At 46.5% G+C, this 19,852-nt stretch overlaps 1 long non-coding RNA gene across 1 annotated transcript in view; it reads right to left on the bottom strand.

The window, feature by feature from the left end:
• Window positions 1-1,691: 1,691 nt before the first annotated feature.
• The window catches only part of LOC125946385 (uncharacterized), a 99,985-nt gene continuing 81,824 nt past the window's right edge, over window positions 1,692-19,852 (bottom strand). The window contains exons 2-3 of the long non-coding RNA XR_007467534.1: window positions 10,254-10,339; window positions 1,692-1,714 (exon numbers count right to left, since the gene is read on the bottom strand). This is a non-coding gene — a long non-coding RNA (uncharacterized LOC125946385). The remainder of the gene's footprint in view (window positions 1,715-10,253; window positions 10,340-19,852) is intronic.

Below are 19,852 nucleotides of genomic sequence, written 5' to 3' on the forward strand. Positions count from 1 at the left end.
CCGGCCTGTGGGCGCATAATGATGAAGCACGCGTACACGCGTCCAAGCCGCTGCTGCTGGCACGGATGCTGGCGCGACCGGCTGGCTCGTCCGTGGCGCCAGCGCTGCTGAGTGACAAGGAAGAGCCGCCGCAGACAATGGGGCGCCGCTGCGTTGACTGACAGACGACCCGGCGTGGCGCTCTCGGCGGAGGCCGCCCGCTGGCGGCCCCGAATGCCACGTCTTTCTTATACCTGCGCGCGTCTCGAGCGAGAAAGAGTTGCGTGCAGCGGAGCACGTGCCAACGCGCTCTAAATAATGTGTGCCAGCAATAGTGACAACGAATGTGTCTGCGCTCATTTTCGCTCCAGCGCACGTATACGGCTCAGCAGGTCATTGGAAATTGAAACATTTCTACGCATGGTCTACTTAAGCTGTTGGGCGATATGCTGTTAAGCGATTGTGCGCAGCATTGCAGGTATCAGAGCAACGTAAACAAATGTGGGCTAGTAAGTGAACCAACGGGCATGTCTGAGCTGATGTACGCACCTATCTATGTAAATACTGCCTCATGTACTCACATATCTACGTAAACTGCATAAGGCTTAACGAGCAAATCGAGAATGTATGTTTTTGGGTGGCCCATGGTAGTATGTCATGGCTCAGTTACGCTGATTAGGTTCACTCATTGCACAACCATGTTCAACAACCATGTTTTCGCTTGTAGCAAATTCACGACTATTAAGCTGTATCAAAGCATCCATTCAGAATTATCCAGCGCGAAAGACAGAATCGTAAAGCAGGCCGAATTTCGTCACTGACACTGCGTGCACTTTCGGCCGAATGGTGCATTTCGTGTCTCTGTGTGCGGTACTGCCACGCTTACGTGTAGGACAGTTAGTTTTCCCAAACTGTAAGGACCGCGGATAGTGCGCAAGGAAGAGCCACGCGTTCTCTTCATATTTCTCCGAAAGACTGTACTGATCGATTTGTTGTGACATATTCATAACACGGAAATAGACGCTCAGGCGGAGCAATTGCCGGCCAAGTGTGTACGCGGCTAACCGCGGCTATAGCAACATCACTAACAACCACGCAACGCTAGCGTTTGATATTTTGCACTTTTGGTTAATATAAACAGCTAACTACAACACGATAATATATGTCTTTTACGTATAAACAAGTGACTAGGCTTTTAAAAACGGATATTAGTACCTATACCAGCTGACCCGTACAGCATTTGTGTACCAACCTTGCAGATCATTACTAGGACCGGAGAGTCAACAAAATGTGAACTCGATATCTTTATTTGTCCTACACGTTACGTTGTTCTTGTTGCTGAAATCGTTTTGTTATTTCAGTACAAGGGGAGCAGAAGAGGGGATTCATGACTTTAATACCTGCAAAAATATTAAAATGTCACCTACTTCATTGCCGTACCTTGCTGAAGTTGATAATAAGGAGGTAGTTTTTTTTAAAACCGGATCCACTGAAGACACCCAGACACCGTGGAACAATGTGTCCGCTATGTCTAGAAGAAATCGGAGTGGGCCTGCAGGACTAACTGCGCTGTCTAGCAACAAACAGACAGACAAAAAGAAGATTAAATGTTTACTTACAAGAATCCTCTGAACCAGGAATCCAACCCGTCATAAGTGATGGCTTAAGTCTACAACTTCTGCATGTTGTGGTCGAGTCCTTCTACCTTTTGTTGTCATTGAAACCAATAAGGAAGCTAAAAGGAAAAAAAGAATACTGTGCAAAACTTTGTTAGTTCCCGCATAGTTACAGGAAAACGTTTCTCTCACTTTTCTGTCACCTGTGGCTTGGTACAACTGTGAATGGCCGTAAGAATTCATAGTAGACGACGGTGATCACCTTCGTTCTATCGCATTGGCCGTTAAGTATTCATTGACATAAAGGCCTTCTTTCTTCGCCAAACCAACAATTAATAACCGAAATGCGCCCTTGAGCAGCAGTTCTGGAGCAAATTTCCCTTGAATTGTCGTAAATGCGATTATGTTTCGGTCGTATTGTAGACGGACCGAGAGAAGCTTCATTGGCTGTTAGTCGTAGTTTGACTTGGGGAAAAAGACATTTGTAGGGCAAAACAGCTTATTGCCAAGGTAACCGCTACCAATCACTTAAAATATCCAAATCTCGAGGCCAACTCCGATTTCCCCGTTCAAGTAGATGTATAACGACATAATTGCTTTTATGAGGCAACCGCTGGACCGATTTGAATCACATTCGTTACATTTTAGAGAGAAAGGTAACCTCTGGCAATTCCAGGAAGCCGGGTATTGATTTAAGAGATCGAATGTTCTGAAAAAAATTACCGAAAATTGATAAGGGCATAAAAAATAGGAGCATGATGATTATAAATCAGTAAATCTGCACCAAAAACTTACATCGCAGTGCTGTAAACTGCATCTGTTATAAAATACGTTGGCGGAGACTCCCTCCTTTCTTACGTCTCGCTTGCGGGCTCTACTTTGGCAACTCTGACGAAGCTGAATAAACGATGTAGCCGCGGTATCGTGAAAGCAATTGGCTCGAAGTTTATGGCTGAGGGATAGAAAATTTCTTAACGTTAAGGACGTATCCAGGAATTCTTTGAGGGCACATTAGCAGTGCGCGTCTTGCTAAACACGACACAACTTGTTCGCGTGAGCCTTGCTTTTTGGCACGCCAATATTCTGCATAAGAATGGGTATCAAAGAGCTTTGGAAAACCATTCGGAGTACTCTATACATGGAATAAGAAAGAACTTGCGTGTTTTAGTTAAACGTCTATTTCTCGTCGCTTTCCCTTTCCTGTGTATATGTTTTCAAATCAAATAATAATTATTTGTATGCGTTCCTCAGAGGTGGGCTTCCTTGATGTGTACGCTCGCAGTAATTGCAGGTGTTAATTGTAGGCGTATCGTACATGCGTGAAGAATATGAACAATTGTTTGTTCAATGTACACCAGGAACTTCAGTGTTTCAAGAGCAAAAGAAAGCCTTGGTTGGGAACCACGATAGCAACGCAGGAAATATCTCAGAATGAAACTCTTTCACAGCATGCTCCACTCTCGAACAGGTATAAACCCCGGGAAATATTTTTTCAAGCATGATTACGTTTCACAACGACTTGACCATGAAAATAAAGTTAAAGAAATAGCCTGCAATACTGAAGCGTTTAAAATGTCCCGTTTTCCCAGAACCATAAGCCAGTGGAACAAGTTACCATCGATTCTCTCAAACGATGTATTTTCCAACTCTATACGCCCACGGAAGTAAGATAGTATTTTTGTGTGTAGGTGTGAGTAAGAAAGTGTTCCGGGGACATGTTTTGGTTTGCCTGCTTTGTTTATTGGTTCTTTGTTTCCTTCCTACCCCCCCCCCCCCCCCCCCCCCCCCGCTGTAATGCCTACGGGCGCTGTGGGTATTGTGATAAATAAATAAACAGTTTCGTTGTCTCCTCGATTCGACTCCCGTTTATAGTGATACTTATCGGTCCTCTGTGCAATGCGATCTGATGCGGTGTGTCGTGCTGAACTTTATCTCCCTTGTTATCATTGCACCCTTCCTCCTGTTTAATTAAGCGAGTGGGCGTGGTGTCCTTTCCAGACAACTGCTAGCATATTTTTCTTTATCCTTCGTGCGGTGTTTATCTTTTTCGTGTGTAACAATAATAACAATAGCAATATTAAATGATCTGCATCAGTACGCGCTACAGCGCAATACGCTGGCATCGGCGCTGGCAGGCATTCGGAAGGAAGTCACGATCGCTATGTTCTGTTTGGGCCGCAGTACACGGTTACTACGCAACAGCAGGACAGCTACAAGCGCTGATATGGACTATTTACAAAGCACCGGACCAGACTCGAGACCTTAAGGAAACCACCGTGTCACGTAGTTGTTTTACATATACGCATCTCTCTCCTTGTCCTTCTCATCGCATTTCATCACTCTTCTTTGTCCCATTTCCTGTTTCCCCGGTGCGGAGTAGCTGGCCCGAACATACTAGCTCCGGCAGACCTCTCTATCTTTCCCATAGTAAGTTCTCCTCTTCGCCTTGTGATCTGTACCCACGTATGTCGCCATCGCGCTGTCGCAAAGAATGCACGACGAACGCGTTCACCTGCGCTCGAGTGAACATCCTGCGAGGTTGCCGGGTACCCGCACCTCCCGCAACACTGCTCGCAAGTTCACGCGGGTCGCGCATACACGTAGGAAGGCGGTCGACCGGCCGGGCGGAGGTCCACCTCCAGGAGGTCCCGCCGCGTGGCATGGTTTCTCGCGCGGCCCCCTCGTGGTGCACCTCGGGCGCGTCTCCTTTCTTGACGGGCCGACCTCGTCGAGCCCGCTGGCCCTCGCTGGTCTCGTCACGCGCGGTGGGGCCACTTGCGAAAGCGCACCATCCGCGATGGGAAACGCCTGTCAGGGAGACGCGCAGCTACGCGGCTGACGTCAGCGCGAGCGCGGAAACCGTCCAGACACAAACGCACGAGGGATGGGGACGCGCGGCGTCTTTCTTTTTGTTTACTCTTGCGTTTTCTTCTTTTTGCCTTCTTTCTTTTTTTTTTCTCACTCGGGAATAGCGTGGGCGCTTGCGAGAGGCACGTTCGTGATGGTTGTGCTAGCCTAATGCACGGACCTCATCACCGCGGTCGAGTGTACGCGCGTGGCTCGCGTCGTTGCTAGTAACAGTAAATAGGAGGTACAGTTAGGGAGGGGAAAGAGCGTGAGGATGACGGCTCAGAGCTGACTCTAGCAGAGCGTGATTGTCGATGGCTTCGGTGGCTACCACTACGTGGTGCTTGAAACACCGGACGGTTAAGGCAGGTGTACCCTTCTAAGTCATTACAATATGCGCGGCAAATATGTCGGCATGTATCACGCTGCAGCCCGACTTAATACGGTTTTAGTTAAAGGAAAAAGCGGGTGCCGACCACAAACTTAAATGATTAAAAACGTGTCGGCTCCCGTGTGGTCACGTGTAGTCCCGTATTGATCCCGTATAGTCCGGTGTTTCTTTTGACTACGATTAATCCCGACCAGAAGAGTTTTCGTGATACACTTGCCTTCATTAATCCAATTTGATATTAACGCTACAGGGGGTAAAAAATCCATTTTTAATTAATCCAAATGCTGCCAACCCGGGATTGTATTGAGGAAGTTTTCAGCGTCTTTTTATTTTATTGAGACAAAAGTAAAAAGAGGTCGTGTTGTCGCTCTTTGCTGACAACGGCAAACAGCGAACCACGGTTCGCTTAAATGATAATATAGGATCAAAACAAAGTAAACATTGCGACATTATTGTCATTGGTACTTTTAGAACTGCGAAAGACTCGTATACCTCATAGAAAATGTACAAAATTCTACTGCACTCTCATTTAGATTACGGGGCGGGAGGCTGCAAAGATGTAGATCGAAGAGGGAGGTCAACCTGACGCCAACCTGAGTAATTTGCCACCCGGTTGTACATTGGGTGTAAGGGGACGTAGAGAGGGAGAACAAAGGAGAGATAGATTGGACGTTGCGAACACACATGACTGCGAACACACATGACGCATGACACACATGATAGCATGACTAGAGACGTCCACTCAGGCCGGTCTACACCAAAAACTGGAGTAGCGCTCGAATCATCAGCACTCAGGCCGGTCTACACCAAAAACTGGAGTAGCGCTCGAATCATCAGCTGATGTGACAACGGTCCTAGTGTCTTCGCCTCTTAACGCTTTCTGAAGTCCAGTCGATTTAACGCAACATTAAAATACGTCACATTGAAGGCAGAGGCATAAGAGTGAATTGCTAATAAAATAGGACACGACGCTATAATATGCACTTACGGGAATGGTGTTGAAAAGTTTTAATTTATTGTTACGGCACAACGAAAAAACATATCCAACTTTATTCGCGTACATTTACAATTGATACACAAGTCCATGCTGCCCCCGAAATATTGTGCCGGTTATACATTATTGGGGCGCTAGAATTGGGAATCAGTCTTCAGGCCGCAAATGTAAGGCTCATGAAGTGAGCTCGAGTTGTGGCTAAACTTGCACCAGCAAGTATACACTCGAATACTAAGCAGGCATCCTTAGCATGTTTCTTTTTCACAACTGCATAGAAACTAGTGATCAACAAAACAACCAGCGTTCGAAGTACACCTCTTTTTCTATTGTAAACACAAAAACTACCGCTCCCACCTTCCCGAACGTATTAGTAATTGAACAGGAAACGTAAATGTAAGCTCAATTCTTCTTATTAAGGGGTAGGCTGTCAGCGTTCGAGGTGATAGATTGGAAATGCACCTTAACCCTTCAACTTGCAAGTTATTTCATAAAGAAGTGCACAAAATTTACCATTTTTTATTCCGCCAAATTATTACTTATTATATCCGCACTCAGAAGTATATTGCCAAGTGTTATTTATCTTTTATATTCACACGAAATATTAATCAAAGACATCTGCTCTAAAAAAATACATTCCTTCAGCACACGTGTCAAGTTCGAGCATAATTAGCCGAAAGGATGATAAGGAAAGGAGTCGAAGAGCATCGAAGAATGTGTTCAGTGCCGAACCTCAAATGCACGAGGCGCATTGAGTTGACGAAAACGGCTTCTCTTTGGAAGCAAAGCAGGGCCGGTATTTTGTAGCGATGCCTTTAAAGTAATAATGCCTTTTCGCGCTTATCGCGCTTTGTCAGTGGTCTGAGCGACGGTCCGCTCGCGTTATCAACGGGATCAGCCGGCCGAGAGCGGTGGATGATAAGACTATTCTAAAATAAATCATAAGGCATCGCTACAAAATCGCGGCCCAGGAGAAGCTGCAGACCGGACAAGTACGGTTCGCCTTTGACGACAATAGTAAAAACAGCTAGGATCGTCCAGCTCACATTTGGTAAGTAAAAGGTTAGTAGCACATCCCTGGCAAACAGAATACTAGAACAAACGGGTAGTTTGTTACGGGGATACCGGGAGCAGGAACTCAAGTGACGGCACAAAGGGCTCCAAGACACTCCGCAGGGCCACTGAGTTCAAGGGACTATAACAGAAGTGTTGTGACGGTAGACGGTAAATCACCTGGGCAACCATGTTTTCCTCAGTTGAAATGAGAAAACACAAAATTATCAGGGAAGAAGTTTGGGCGTGTTGGTAGCAATCAGGCCTCGGAAAGTAAACCTAGTTTCGGTTTCAAGGCATATGCGCGCTCCTAGCGGTTGCCGGACATCCTAAGTTATTTTTCTTTTTGTGAATTTTAAATCGGGCGAAGCGCGGGAAGTGGTCGCCATCGTGCGTCCGTCGAGCTTGCCTCCACTCACCCTTGCCACTCGCTCAGCGATATCACAAGTCAGATCGCGCTTGGTCGTCTGCTTCGGTTGTCGTCCCAAGTGCGAAGATGGGAAAGATAAGACGGAGAAGCTTGATCAGGCGTGCAACGAACGGCAGACACAGGAAACCAAGTCGACCAAGCATTAGACGAAGATGGCTAAATTGGGGCATCCCATGTGTTGGGCGGCTCTGTGGTCTTCGAACACCGGCAATTCAAGTTCTGCGAAGTTTTTCAGGTTTCCTAATGACCACGGGTAAGCACAAGTATTTTACTCTTATTTTCCGAGCAGGTATTCATTTTGCATGAGCAAACCAGTTCTGTGCAAGCCTGAGTGGACTGACATAAGAGCAGTGTCGCTCGACTCATTCGTCATGACGGCAGCCCATCTGTTGCCGGTAAAATACTTGTAATGAAGGGCTTGAGTGCGTGTTTTTGGGCTATACATTTTGTTCACTCTTTGTCGATATGCACAGCCAAGGTTAAAAAAAAGAAAGGCGCAGCCGTGGTGGTTAATAATTTTCGCATTGGTTTGGATCTTCTGGAATCTGTTTTCACTCATTATGTACAAATTTCCATTGTGAATGAAAATTGCTTCTGTTGATTCTCACTTTTGCACTGCGTGGAGGTCAGTCTTTTTCCAGTACCGAATGTGTGAATAAAACCAAAAGCGTTCAACTTTTACTTGTGTTCAGTTTTGGCTGGCCGAGAAATCGGCTAGTCGGACTTTCAAAGCGACTACTTTCACGAAATGACGAAATGTGATATATTAACCACGAATATTGGTAATTAACAACGGTTCACTATATAAATATTCTTCATTATATTTGCTTGGCACTGGTGCGCACGAGCAATGTCCCAGTGGTTTAGAAAATGAAAGCGGCTTGCAAGGTAAACTTGGTTGGAAGAAAGCGGTTCCTAATACACCACACACTTCAGCGGGTTCTGCTCCGCGACTTGGCCAATGTCGCCGCACGGCCAGCGGACCTGCAAGAGAGCACGAACATAGTCCGCTTGCATGTGAAGTGGGAAAGGAGGGCTTCAGTGGCAACCCTCCTCCTCCCGGCTGCGCGCCCTCTCCCTCTACCTTTTGACCTCATCAGTGACATCATGGATGCATTGTTTTGTTTGTGAATTATTTCCGGTAGGATATCCGGCAGCCACCAGTTGTGGAAGCGGCGCTGCCGCCGCGTATAGGCTAGGGACTTTAGTATCGGCACGGGACCGAGCGTCCCATGGGAGGTATAGGGAGTTTCCGGTTCCTCATTCAATTGTAAACTGGCCGGATACATAGCGCTAGAACGACGCAAGGACGAAGAAGAAAACAGGACGAGCGCTAACAGCATAGGAGAGGCCCAAGGTACTAGAAATGCACTTTAGCAGGGAAGCAGTTTGAGCGTGTTGGTAGTCAAATCATGAACTGGGATACAAAGCGCTAGAACGACACAGGACGAGCGCTAAAGAAACAGCATAGGAAAGACCCAAGGTACTAGAAATGCACTTTAGCAGGGAAGGAGTTTGGGCGTGTTGGTAGCTCAATCGTAAACTGAGATACATAGCGCTAGAACGACACAAGGACGAAGAAGAACACAGGACGAGCGCTAACAGCATAGGAGAGGCCCAAGGTACTAGAAATGCACTTTAGCAGGGAAGAAGTTTGAGCGTGTTGGTAGTCCAATCATGAACTGGGATACAAAGCGCTAGAACGACACAGGACGAGCGCTAAAGAAACAGCATAGGAAAGGCCCAAGGTACTAGAAATGCACTTTAGCAGGGAAGGAGTTTGGGCGTGTTGGTAGCTCAATCGTAAACTGAGATACATAGCGCTAGAACGACACAAGGATGAAGAAGAACACAGGACGAGCGCTCGTCCTGTGTTCTTCTTCGCCCTTGCGTCGTTCTAGCGCTGTGTGTCCCAGTTTACAAATTTATCGACAGGATGCTATATTATGTAATTACGTGAACACGAGCATGTACAGGCGATAGTCGCAGAGAGGAATGACTGACAACCTGTCCTCATTGCATATTTTCGTCCGTGCCTCTGTTAGTAAAATACCATTTAAAATGGCGCCCTTGATGGAGGATTACAAGGAAGCAATTAGTCCAGACAAGCAATTCAAATGAATAGTATTCACAGCGGCGAACAACCGCGATTAAGTCTAGACAAGCGTAAGAGGGGAAACAGTAACAAAATATATAATTAGCATGAAAGAAAATTGGTATGACAGTGACTGTGCAGGAAGAAAAGGGCTGATGTAACTTGAACTAGCAGTCAAATTTCGTAATTATTCCTACGTCAACTTTGCACTGTGTAATTTTCACAGCATGGCACGGTACGCTAAGAGCGAAGGAAACAACCAAGATGCAATCCCCGGCAGGTTATTGTATATTGTGACGTAGCGTTAACACGACCTTTAATACGCCGCGAAGACGCGGCGGACCGATCACACTCAAGGTACAGATCAGTCTCAAGATGAGTCCCCACAAGCGATGAAGACGAAGAAGCCGATATGATGATGAACATGTGCAGCCAACGAAGAAGTGACTGAGAATTGCCCGAAATATCTTTGAATCACCTAATGATAAGGACGCGCTTCCACGTCAATTTCTTCCCATCGACACCTTCGACATCAACAGAACTGTGATATTATACCGAGCGCCGGCCGCGGTCCTTAGTCCTTCACCACATCTACGACACTACCCGTCGAAACTTTGCAATCAGGGAGACAATAGCTCACTTACAAGCAGGTCTGTTTAAGAAACCAAGGTACATCGACTAGCGGCGACCGATTACTGACCCCTTCACTCCCAATTCTAAACCTTTATAACTGGTTTATATACACTTTACTGAAGGTATACACTGTCCAAATAAATAAAAAAATATATTACGTCATGGCTACCACCACAGACAAGTGTTGTAGCTATATCCACTTCGTGGAGCGTACTTACAGTGCTACTCAGAGGGGCTATAGCTTGCTCTTTTCGGTGGTTGTTTGATGTCCCTTCCATTCTGCGTGTTACCCGTTGACGTGGAACTGTAACAAGTGAACATTGGACCTATGCCTTCAAATTCACAAGCTAAGAGTTGCGGCTGAAAAGGCCTTTAGCAGAGGCAGACAATTGCATCTGGCGAAATCGAGTGGGCACCAAGCGACCGGCTCACTCATTCGTTTTTCGCCTCACTAAATTTGCTGCAGCTGGTTTAAGCGCTCGAGTTTAAGAAAACAGTTTCTGGTCATATTTGCTAACGAAAAGGATACCAATGCAGTATCCATTGTCGCTGGTCACTTATTCGCGTAGATTAGGACAAAATGCTGCTCATCAAGAACAGTGTGGGGAACGCTAAGAAAGGCGTTCGAGTTTCTCAGAATACTCGGACACTTTTCACACCATGGAGCGTGGTGGTAATCAAGCTAATCATTCAACAAGTATTTGCCTGGCTCTAAATTTTACGCAGGGAGAGGTTGCAGATCAAGTAGCTGCAATCTTTAACGCGATAGCGTTAAGGGCCACAAGTCGCAGAAAATCCGGTGTCGGTGTTGGTGTCAGCGTCGGCGAAGTTTCCTTGAGCGAAAATTACATATACATATACACGAAAGCATAGACATTTATTTAGGTATATGTATATGCGATGCCTTGTTATATGACATGTGGTATATGCGGGTTATATTGCCACACCATTTTATCACTAAAGTTGCTCATACCTTGTTTTTCTTTTCCTAACCACCAGCAGCCGGCTACTCCTTCTTCGAATGATGTAGCGTATAGTTCCGGCATCACCGAACCCTTGATAGTATACTCCCTTATGACTTGTTTAAGAACTTAGAAAGGGATGTCATTGAAGCTCTGCTGCTTATGTTATGAATACAGTGCGAGCTGAGGGAGTCATTCCAGCCGAGTGGAAACATTCAGTAGATGCGCACATTCAGAAGCCAGGCAAATCACTAACCACAGCTTTGCACACACTCTGTCTCATTTCTCTGGCACCGACAATTCTCAAGCTTTTCTAGCGGATGTTTCGCAGAACCCTTTGCAAAAATCGCCGTGCGAGGAAATGAGGAAAGCGGGGAGCCTTGCGCGAGCCGCATGCCTTCAATTGCTGTGAATTTTCCGCATAACGCCGCAGAAACTGTACTATACCACGGCGCCTGCGGTCACCGCAACGTGATTTGAACCAGCTGGAAATTTTTTTCGCACCGACACTTCATCCCAGAACCTGCAATGCGGCTGCATGGTTTGACGTGTACGCAGACATGCCTGCAAGATCACGCGTTACATCTGTTGGTTACTGGAGAGAGAGAGAGAGAGAGAGAGAGAGAGAAAGAACTTTATTTGCACCCATGAGAGAGTATGGGTGATCGAGGTGAGACGCAGCTCCCTCTTTCACCGCCTACCTCCCCCCTAGACGTCGGCCAGAATCAGTTGGCTTCCGGCGGCGGCCTGGGCTTGACAGATGGCTTGTTTTTTGGCTTGTTCTTCCTGGCTATGAAGGGAGGATTCCCGTGACTCTTTGTTCCCATGTCATACTGGAAAAAAGTGTCCATTTCTGTGACGGTAGACATTCGTGGTTGATTCCGCTAGTACCGCATCGTTCACGCTCGCCGAATAAAAAAGCGCCAACAATGGGGAAATATCGCACGAAATTTTTTTCTCCGCGCAGTGCCCCTCGTCGTTCACAATTGACGCCACCGCACTTTCGCCTGCTTTCCCTTAGGCAGGGTTTCTCCCAGCTTTAAATGCGAAGCATTTCTTGGCTAACATATACCACTTTGAGAGTATCTATCTATCTATCTATCTATCTATCTATCTATCTATCTATCTATCTATCTATCTATCTATCTATCTATCTATCTATCTATCTATCTATCTATCTATCTATCTATCTATCTATCTAATCTATCTATCTATCTATCTATCTATCTATCTATCTATCTATCTATCTATCTATCTATCTATCTATCTATCTATCTATCTATCTATCTATCTATCTATCTATCTATCTATCTATCCGCCTACGTCTTGGTGCTCTCATGGTCGTTTCGTTTACTTGGTATGTACCCAAATTGGTATAGTATGACAAGAGTGCATGACGAACATAAATGATAGGTCATGACATGCGTGTCATGTAGGTCATTTAGCTGCCGGCTACGTCTTTCGCGCTCTCATGGTCGTTTCGTTAACTTGGTAGGCACCCCGCACACTGCTACGCATAACATCGATTCCCACATGGCGTGGGATCAGCCGACTTTTTTCCGAGGAGTGACGTTTTCCACTATACAGATTCTGTTCCAAGGAGCACAACCATCGATCCATCGAGATGTGAGAAGGGAAATGTTTCATGCCATTTTCCTTGTTTGCTCGGGATGACTCCTCTAATTGCTTTTTTTTTTCATGAGGCACCAATGCTTCAAGGCACGCAAACATAGACGCATACCTGTACACAAGCGCGCAAGCACGCACGCACATGCACGTGAAGCCTTCAACGAATGAAACACGATGCTTCGGACGCTCGATACGAGGTACACACTCCGATGCGGAGAAGCGGACGTGCCTCAGACGAAAGACGAAAAAAAAAAAAAAAAAAAAACGGAAGAGACACGCGAGTAGCCCAACAGTCCGAGCACCTTTCACTTAATCCTGGCACCAGTGAGAACATTCCCGGTAAACCAATATCGGGCGCATAATTTGTCCAAGACGCGCTTTCGAAGGTATCACATTTCGTGCGCTCACGATTGTTATACAGGCGCAAAAAAAAAGATCCGCAAACAAACGCAGCTGTAAGCGCAGAGCCACTGCGAAAACCGTGACGCGGGCATGCTAGACGCCACTTGCAATTACCGAGTCGGATGTTTACATTCGAGCGGAGCTGGCCGCCTCGTGTTTCTATTGGCAGCTGCAATGCGAATAACTTTTTTCGCGCGGCACGATTGGGTCCGCCAGATCCATTTGTCGCGAATCTTTGAGACTCTGCGGTGCCTATTTCTTGGTGCCTTGTGTGTCCTGCTATTCTTCGTTATTATGGAACTCGCGCAGCCTTCCATCCTGCTAAGACCAGCTGAGCGGCGTTCCGCCACATTTTACCGCTTCGCTCGACTTTGCCGCCAAGTGTAAAAGCGCGTCCTCTGTGTAGAACATTTAGCGATTGCTGAGCCGCTGTGCCATTTTTCAGAGGATGAGGGTGCGGTGGTTACATCGCAGTTGCTGAAATCGTCTAAAAGCGATGAGAGAATGCAGACATGCGTCTTGAATCACAAGTCACTCTGTTTATGTTTTTCTTTGAAACTACAGCAAACATTTCTCGATTTCGTTTGTTTTATAGGTGAACCCTAAATAGAAAGACCGTATCTTCAGTGCGGCGAGAAGGACTGAATTCGTAAGCTTATTTAGGAAGACCAAGGTGCATCCTAAAATCTATCCAATGTGGACTTCCCGCGCACGTCACAAAAGCTGAAAGTATGAGTTATTTATGAAATATCGCTACAAATACGAGAAACCAAAAAGAACTTCGGTAACAATTGAAACATCGGTATATACGCAGTGGACCATCCGTTATGATGGCTCTAACAATACCCAGGAGCGCCGCAAGAAAATGGCGGTGCCTGAAATGTAAAACATAAATCCGAGAAGGTAAACAAGCGCAAACCACGGGTTTTACAGCACATTGTGCAGCGTCTGCGAAAGTTGAAATCAATAGCCATATAGGGGAGGCGTGTCAATCTGCTCAGAGGAAGAAACAGAGCAAACTTCCCGAAATACATCGTCTGTGACCTGAGTACATAACCAACTCTAAGCAATATGGTGTCAATCGACTGTGGTCGAGCATCGCATGTCGTAGACTGCAGGCAGTGTTTCGACAATACGTCTTGTATATCATCTCGTTCGCTTGTCGCGACTACTTGCGCGCGGCCTGCTTATAGCTCGAACACCTTTGGGTACATGATCCGAAAGCAGCAACGCGAGCAAATAAAAAAGGCACAAGAGACATAATAACGAAAAGCATATCTCAGCACGTACGATTGAGCGACTTCCATTTTGGCGAGTCATTAGTTTCGTTGGCACCACCGGTACCCGACCATTGCCTCGAGGGCACCAAGTGCATAACTATACACCCCGAGAAAAGGGAGAAACGAAACCGCCGACTCTGCCACATAGAGCCGCGAGACCGCAATCAGCGTCGCAGAAGCACCACCACCACCGAACACGCGGAAAACCAGGTCACGAAAAATGAAAGCATGGCAAAGGAGACAATTTCAGCAGCAGCGCTCGCGAGGTCTCCCAGTGCAGTCCTGGCGGGTTGTCAGGACCAGGGGGAGGAAGTTGGAGGGGGGGGGGGGGGGGGGGGGGCGCGTCGTGGTCGGTAGGCTTATATGGGAGGCCGTCAACTATGCGGCACTGCATGCAACCGACCAGATATGGGGCGAGCGGCAACCTTGAGACGCAAGGCCGTCGTTTCTTGCCCGGCGCTGCGATTGCCCACCACAGGCACCACAGGGCGACCCCGATGCGCGTTTTTCTCTCTTTTTTCTTTTCTTTTTTTTCACCTCGCACCTTGTGCGCCACGAGAGAATATCGCGGTGCCAGCCAGAAAGGGCCACTGGCGGGTGCGAGTGGTGGACCCCGCAGAAGGACGCCGGCTGCCGTTCGTGACCTCGGTGCAGTGTAGCTATAGCTTTTACAGTGTTCGCGCCGCTTCGACCCTCCCCCTTTCACGCGCCTTTTTTTGCCTTCGAGTCCTTCCGAAATTGCCTACATGCTAAGCGCGCGCGCACGCGGAGACGAGTTGGCGGGCAGGTCGACGCCAGAATTGCCCCGGGACATGGATGCAGCCCGCTCGCGCGAGGCTGGCCGATCGCGATCGTGCCTCCCCGCCCACCTAGTGCAGCGCAAAAACAGCGACAATATTCACGTTCTGTGCCGCGTTCCGTGGAGACGTATAGGGTGCTCGCTATTTCTTGTCCTGCTCTCTTCTTGGTTTTGTTGTGTTTTATGTTCCTATACCTCTGAAAAGTGAACGCCGAGATTTCCTTCCTCGCATCTTATATTTTTCTCTAGTGTCTTATATCACTTCAAAGAGACATCGCAAAGTGTTGTAAACGCGCGTAGGAACGGCGCGTTTTCGTTTCGGGCGCTGAATCACTGGTATGGCGTTTTAGCAATCGCAAAGCGTGCCCCTCTTTTAAGTATTTATTATCTTCTCCGTGCTTTCTTCGGATCCAGATGGAAGTTTCCTATACGTGTTTCCTATCTTCTGCTGTCGCATGGTAAGATTGTAGACAATGTCGCATATATATATTTCCCTGACCAAGGCCGGACCCCGGCCGAAACGTTGGTAATAAAGTATCGTTTTTTTTCGTACGTGCGTCCTCAACCTCCAAGTTCCTGTTCAACTACCGGATCCCGGCATAACCTCACTTCATATATATATATATATATATATATATGCGGCTTGCGAATGACCATGGTCTCAACTGCTGTATCATTTTCTATTCTTCCCTGATTTACGCTGTCCGCGCAGGGCTTGGCAATTCTCTATCGCCTTTATCTCTTTAGAAGCAACATCCATCTCTTTAGGAATGTAACTCTTTTGAAGCAATGTACAGTTCTGAACCTCTTATCTCTAAATAGCGCTTTCGAGCGAGCACTGAAGTTATCATTGCATCGAGGCAGTAGCTGTGCAATCCCCGAGGAGCGCCGAAGATCATTATTCATGTGCAGCAAATGCTCAGGGGATACTTCGAGACATTGCGTTTAAGCGAATACCCAATTGTTACGTTCATCTTCCACATTCTTTGGATACATCGCGACTATGACGAAAGACACGAATACCGACTGTATACGATTGAATAATTTCGCTATTCTCACTATATGCTTTTCGTTTCTCGCAAACACGTTAGCGACGGGCCCCTCATTTCCGCCGGTTCTTCTTGAGCACCGAATCTGAAGCAGGCATTTGCTTGCCCCGACGAAACTAAAATTGTTTAATGTAGCTGAAGTCACCTGTTTCCTAGTGCCACGATTATAGGACACGAGTTGCAATAACAGAAGCAAGCTTTGAGCACCCAACGCGGAAGCAGGAAATTCAACGGTATCGCTGACAGCAACAAGTTGAAATATATATAATAAAACATGAGCTATATGACTATGCCCTGAGTTGCGACGTTCCGAATGCGTTAGAAAGTAGCATATCAGCTAGCAGGGGCATTTTTATGCTAACCAAAAAAGGTTGCCGTGTTTGGTGAGGCCTCCAATTTTTGTGTTCTTTGTTCTCGTGCTCACGCATGCTGTCCTTTGCTTTACAAACAAATTACGCAGTTTCAATGCACGTGTTGGAATCTATGGGAAGTGGTTATAATTAATTAGATACTATAAAACCTTATTCGACGCGTATACTTTCTTTATGTTAATGCAGTTTTCTTAATTCCGGTTAACTTCACTTTCACCTCACTTTATTACCTTAAAGGCCCCCAGGGTTGGGGGTATTACATAAGGGGTTTCAGTTAGCTACAGCGCTGTTCAGTTATCAGTCTGGTCATCTGGGCAACATAGAGATATAAAAAAAAATTAGTGGCCATTTAGAGGTAAATGCGAGAGAAATGCGTAAACATTACTCTCACCTCTTTGTGGTCCAGGATACGTGATTTAAACTGCGGTCACCATTGAAAAGTATTGTTCAGGAGCCCACTCGACACATGTCCAGCCTCTTGCGCAGCTCTTAGGCGCCCGTTGCTGTGCCGAGCGTCCTCGTTGGCGTAACCGAAAGAACGAGCACAGCGAAAGACGCAAGCGAATGCGGAGCGCAGCGGGGGATGAAAGACGCGAGGAGGAAAGCGGAGAGGAGGTTGCAGCGGAGCGAATGAGGCGGAAAGCGGAGGAGGTTATGGCGAAAGCGTGAGAAGGAAAGCGTAGTGCCGAGACGATGGCTACGAGATGGCGCCAGAGTAGCGCGCGTCGTCTGGTAGGACTGTCGCCGGCGGCTGCTGTGAATTGCAGCCACGCGCCACCACACGCGACGGCTCTGGCGATCTCCAGATTCGCGAGGCAGGCGCGCCACACTTCGCTCCGTTTGCGACGTGCCGCACGATAAAGATTGTGCGTGCCAGCCAATATATCACGAAATGAAAACCGGAAGAGCTGCGATCAAATTTCGCATGAGCGAGTATAGTAATCATCGGTGGATTTAAAAAATTAGTCATATCATAAAAAGCCAACAAGCAGTAACAGCGACGACAGCATAGGTGAAATTATCCGTAGTTCTTAAATGAATTAATGAAATGATAAATAAATGAAAGTGGATGAAAAAAGAACTGGCTGCAGGTGGGATACGAAGCGACGTCTTCGCATCACGCGTGCGATGCTCTTGGCAATTGAGCTAGCGCGACGCCGGTTTTCCGTTCGCTTTCCCGAGTATTTATGTTTACTTACTAGGACTAACCCTGGGAGTGTTAGTCAGCGCCACCACTTATTGCCTTGGCGGAGGATGTGGACCATCCTTTCTGCCGCAGGCGTCGCGTCATCGTGAACTTTTTCAGTGAAGGCAACTGGTCAATAAACCCGCACATGCTACCTGAAGGCATCAAAGCTCCCAGATTTGAGACCCTTGCCATGTAATGAACGAGAAGAAAGGAAACCGAAGGGCCAAATTTTTGTTAGTCATATCATAAGAAGCCATCAAGCAATGACACCAAGGACAGCATAAGGGAAATCATCCGTTCTTCTTAATTGGGTTAATGAAATGATAAATAAATAGAATTGAAAAAATGAATAAAATAAAGCCGGCAGATCCCAGGCCCTGTGGGAATTGATGTGATGCGAAGCAGTAAGCCGGGAGCCTACCAAGTTCACGAAACGACCATGAAAGCACCAAGACGTAGGCAGCTGTTTCATGACCTACATGACACGTATACCATGACATTCATGTCATGACCTATCATTTATGTTCGTCATACACTTGTCATACTATGCCAATATTGGTACCTGCCAAGTTAACGAAACGACCACGAGGGCACCAAGACATAGGCGGCTGTTACATAACCTACATGATACACATGTCATGACCATTCGTTTATGTTTTTCATACACTCTTGTCATACTATGCCAGTTTTGGTACATACTCGTATACTAAGTTAACGAAACGACCATGAAAGCACCAAGACGTAGGCGGCAAGATAGATAGATAGATAGATAGATAGATAGATAGATAGATAGATAGATAGATAGATAGATAGATAGATAGATAGATAGATAGATAGATAGATAGTACTCTCGAAGTGACAAGTATTCGCCAAGAAGTGCTTCGCATTTAAAAACTGGCCGCAGGTGGGATACGAACCCATGTCTTCGTATTACGCGAGCGATGCTCTTACCAATTGAGCTAGCATGGCACAGTGTTGCCATCCACTATCTGGAGTATATATATTTATCTAGTTGAAATAAACTTTGGACTTAGTTAGTGTTTATCTGCTAGAACTAAACTTGTCACTATCTTGGGGATCGGATCACACCTTTAGAATGCACATACCGACGGGAACGGTTTTAGAATGCTCAACCTTTTGATCGGTCCACATATTTAGACTTCACTATCTTCGGGATCTTGCCATGAAAGAGGCTAGAAACACGCATACCCAATACAGGATATTGGAGGTAACTCGCTAAGAAAGAACGTGATGTTTCAGTAGCTCCCCTAATAGAGAGATGCACCACAGGTCTTGACAAAGTCCATGCTGTTATACTCGCTACTTTGTCCGGATCAAAAGCTGAGGGAATGGCGCTCTCATAATGGGAAAGAGACCTTGAAAAAAATTGTCAGTTTCACTCGTAGGCGAAGCATTGAAAACAATAGCAATATTTATCTTTTCGCCTAATGCGCCTCCGACCACTGGTGTGATCTTCTTCAATGTTTAATGGCGGTGATGCGTTACACAAAGACAGCATCTAAACCTTCAGATGAAAAAAAAAAGCCGGCAGATCCCGTGCCATGTGAGAATCGATGTTATGCGAAGCAGTGTGCGGCGAGCCTACCAATTTAACGAAATGACCATGAGGACACCAAGACGTAGGCGGCTCTTTCATGACCTACATGACACGCATGTCATGAGCCCTCAGGAGTCCCTTTGGCTACATCTAAGAGACCTCTAGAGTCTGTAAAGGAGTACGTTTATCTGAGTCACTTACTCACAGGGGACCCTGATCACTAGAAAGAAATTTACAGAAGAATAAAATTGGGTTGGAGTGCATACGGCAGGCATTCCCAAATCTTGACTGGAAGCTTACTACTGTCGTTGAAAAGAAAAGTGTACAATAATTGCATTCTACTGGCGCTAACATATGGAGCAGAAACTTGGAGGTTAACAAAGAAGCTTGAGAACAAGTTAAGGACCGCACAAAGAGCGATGGAACGAAAAATCTTAGGACTAACATTAAGAGACAGAAAGATATCGGTGTGGATCAGTAAACAAACGGGGATAGCCGATATTCTAGTTGACATTAAGCGGAAGAAATGGAGCTGGGTAGGCCATGTAATGCGTAGGATGGATAACCGGTGGACCATT

The sequence above is a fragment of the Dermacentor silvarum genome, chromosome 6 (assembly GCF_013339745.2).
Source record: "Dermacentor silvarum isolate Dsil-2018 chromosome 6, BIME_Dsil_1.4, whole genome shotgun sequence".
Taxonomy (NCBI): domain Eukaryota; kingdom Metazoa; phylum Arthropoda; class Arachnida; order Ixodida; family Ixodidae; genus Dermacentor; species Dermacentor silvarum.